This window comes from Nannospalax galili, unplaced genomic scaffold (assembly GCF_000622305.1).
Source record: "Nannospalax galili isolate Female #2095 unplaced genomic scaffold, S.galili_v1.0 scaffold521, whole genome shotgun sequence".
Classification (NCBI taxonomy): Eukaryota; Metazoa; Chordata; class Mammalia; order Rodentia; family Spalacidae; genus Nannospalax; species Nannospalax galili.
This window is the reverse complement of record NW_008344634.1, coordinates 868,902-872,392: the sequence shown is the minus strand read 5'-3', so window position 1 is coordinate 872,392 and position 3,491 is coordinate 868,902.

The window sequence follows — 3,491 nt, the reverse complement described above, 5'->3', positions numbered from 1 at the left end:
TTTGTTGCTGCTCTTTTCACAATAGCTAAGAGATGGAAGCAACCTCAGTGTTCTTCAACTGACAAGTGGTTCAGAAATCGTAATATATTCACATAATGGAGTTCTATTCAGCAGTAAAGAAAGATGAAATAATGAAATTTGAAGGTAAATGGATGGATCTAGACACTGTTATACTAAGTGAAGTAACACAGACTCAGAAAAACAAACGACATATGTTCTCCCTCATATGTGGCTCCTAGCACCAAAAACCCTTTTAAATTCCAGGTCCTTTTAATAAGACGATGGTATACAGCAGTCCCTTCTGCATGAAATAACTACCATCATCAGAACTTTGGCTGAGTCTGATCGCTAAACCTAGTCACAATTGGGCTTGTCGATGGTTGTGCTCATTTATTAAAGGAGTGCCAGGCAGGGTCACTGGACCCTCACCAGAGTATCCACCCACTCTTCCTAGCCAACTAGTTCAGCCTTGGAAGACAAAAGAAATGATGAAGAACCCAATAGAAGGATGCGTTTGGAAGTCCTTGTCAAGAAACTCCAATGGACTCTCATACGAACATTTGAAAATTGCCCTGTTCTGACTTTTCTAGTTACCTGTCTAGAACTTGTAATGCTAATTACTCTTGCCTTTACTTCTTTGCATCTCCCATTCATGATTCAAGGACTTTCTTCTCCCCTTAGAGACAAGAGTTATGCAATTTGGGAGTCTTTTAGATAGACCCACTGAAGGGGGTCTATTGCCTCACCCTGTGTCCCTGTTCAGCATGGAAGAAGCCAGAGCAGTGTGTGTCCCTTTTCCCTATTGGCAATTTGGGTAACCCCTTCAGAGGATGGCGTGATAAGAATAGGATGTAGGAATTGGCTAGGCAGTTAGGGTAAAAAGACCCCAAAGAAATTTAGCCAGTTTCTTGACGAAAAGTCAAAATGTCATATTCTGATCCAAGGCTAAAAATGTCAAAAGTATTTGGGAGTTTGTATCTAATCCTTAAAAGATTTTAGGGTTAACCTCTTCAAAGGGGGGAATGTTGGAGGGGAGGGAGTGGGCATGGATGTGATCAAAACACCTTATATGCATGTATGAAATTCTCAGTAAAGTTTTTGTAAAAATTAAAAAAAAATTTAAAAAAGAAAGAAAAAACTATTTTGTCTAAGTTTTCATTGCTTTTCTTATTGTAAACAAATATGAATAAAAAAATCTCATATTTTCTAGGTTAATTACTGGAATAATTATACATAATTTTCACTCCATGCTATTTCACTTAATAACATATCCCCATATCATTCCAAATCAGAATTTAGTGTTATCATATATTCTCTTTCACAGACACATTGTTCTGGTGTGTGGGTGCACCCTAGTTTATTCAAATCATCTCCTAATGATAGAAATTTAGGTTAGGTGTTTCTAGTTTTATGCTATTATAAAAAAGCTTCAGTGAATTTTCTTGTGCATGTATCTTTTCATATTTTTTGCTAGTGTATATGGGATATAGACTCTCAGAAATGAGATTGCTGAAGAAAGCAAGTTGAATTAGCCAAGATAAAATTCATATTCTTGGCAGAGATAGTTTATTATTTTTATATACACATTCAATTTCCTTTGAAGATCTTTTTTTATGTGTATGAGTGTATTGCCTGCATGTATGTGAGTGCACCCATGTCGTGCAATGCCGTGGAGGTCAGAAGAGGGCTTCAGATTCCCCTGGAAGGGGAATGGTTCATAGCCGCCATGTGGGTGCTGGAAATTGAACCTGGGTCCTCTCTAAGAGCAGTCAGTGCTCTTAACTGCTGAACCATCTCTCCAGTCCCTGAAGACCTTTTTAAAATGTGTTTTATTTAATTTTACTTCATGCGTATGAGCATTTTGTCTGCATGTATGTAAGTGAACTTGTGCATGCAATGCCTTTGGAGGCCTGAAGAGGGTGTCAGATCCCCTGGATCTAGAATTACAGATGGTTGTTAGCCACCACATGGGTGCTGGGAGTTAAACCCATGTCCTCTACAAAAATAGCCAGTGTTCTTAACCTCTGAGTCATCTCTCCAACCCCTCCTTTCAAAATCTTACTGATGATAGGAAGCTTTTATGGACAAATAATCAACATCTGAATATATGAACATATATATTACTTTAATATCAGCTTCAAATAACAACAAAACCTGGGTTCATATTATTATACATTATGACAGAGTTATATTTGTTAGAATGGTATAGAATTTAGGCTATGGGAAAAGAAGGTCCTAGTATGAGGAGTCAATATTATGGTCTAATAGCATTTCTTTAATCTCCACAAGTAGCACTGAAATAAAATCTGGGTTTTCTACATTTCTGATCTTTTCTTGTGGCTACTCAACTCATCAACCTGCCCTTTCGCACTACTTCTTTTGAAAAATGGAAAACATATCATTCCTTTAAAACTCCCAGATTTCTGGTGATGGAGGACAGTTTCAGACAATAAAAGTACCAAAATCACGTATTATTCAGATGATATTCGAAGGGGCACTCCAGCAAAATAAGTTCACCAGCTTATGAGTTAGTGGAATAAATTCACCTTTGTGTGTCATGTGTATTTACTAGTTATTCTATGAACATTTTATTCTTATCTCTCAAGTTTATGAACACTTTCAAATCACAATAATTCTCATAGTCTCCTTGAGTAGGTTTGGTAGGTGAAAAATTACAATATTGAAATTTCCCAAATGGAGGCAAACAAATGCCCACTATGTCTACCACAAAAGAAATATTAGATTTCAATTTCTCCATAATGCTTACAACACAACACCAATAGCTTAGGGAAAAAGGAGAAACAATTCTCATGCCTTCATGTTTTCCTCACCTGTCCCTACAAATCTCTTATTTCAATGCTGAATGCCTTTCCGTATTGCCCCAGGCAAAAGTATTTCGTGATTATTCATCTTTCCATTTTGAGTGCTAATAGAATATATAAAGTCATTTTAATCATTCCAATACAATTGTTTGTTCTCTCTCAATATGGATGTACATATGTGTGTGTGGTTATGTGTATGTGTAGTATATTCACACATGTGTGGGTGGGTGCATGTGCCTGCATGTGTGAAGGCCATAGGAAAAATTTAGATCTTCTTTTTGCTCTATCACTCTCCACTTATTCCCTTGGAAGAGGGTCTCTTACTAAATGTGGGGCAAGACTGGTGGCTGGCAAGTCCCAGGAATCCTCTTGTCTCTGTCTTCCTAGAGCTGAGATTGTGGGCATATGCTGCCATATTCTGCTTTTTATGTGGGTTCTGAGGATTTGAACTTAGGTTCTCATACTTGCATAGCACTCTTACCTGATGAATCATTTCCTTAGCCTCTCAAATATGTTTTACGCCAACCTCTTGGCCAGAATTATTTCATTCAAAACATACTAACTAGAAGATAAATTTTGTGGTCTTAGGAAAAGGATCCTATCCAACCAGTTGACCTTAGCTGCATGTGGGGGAGGGGCTAAGGATATATAAAATGAGAACGCCATGAG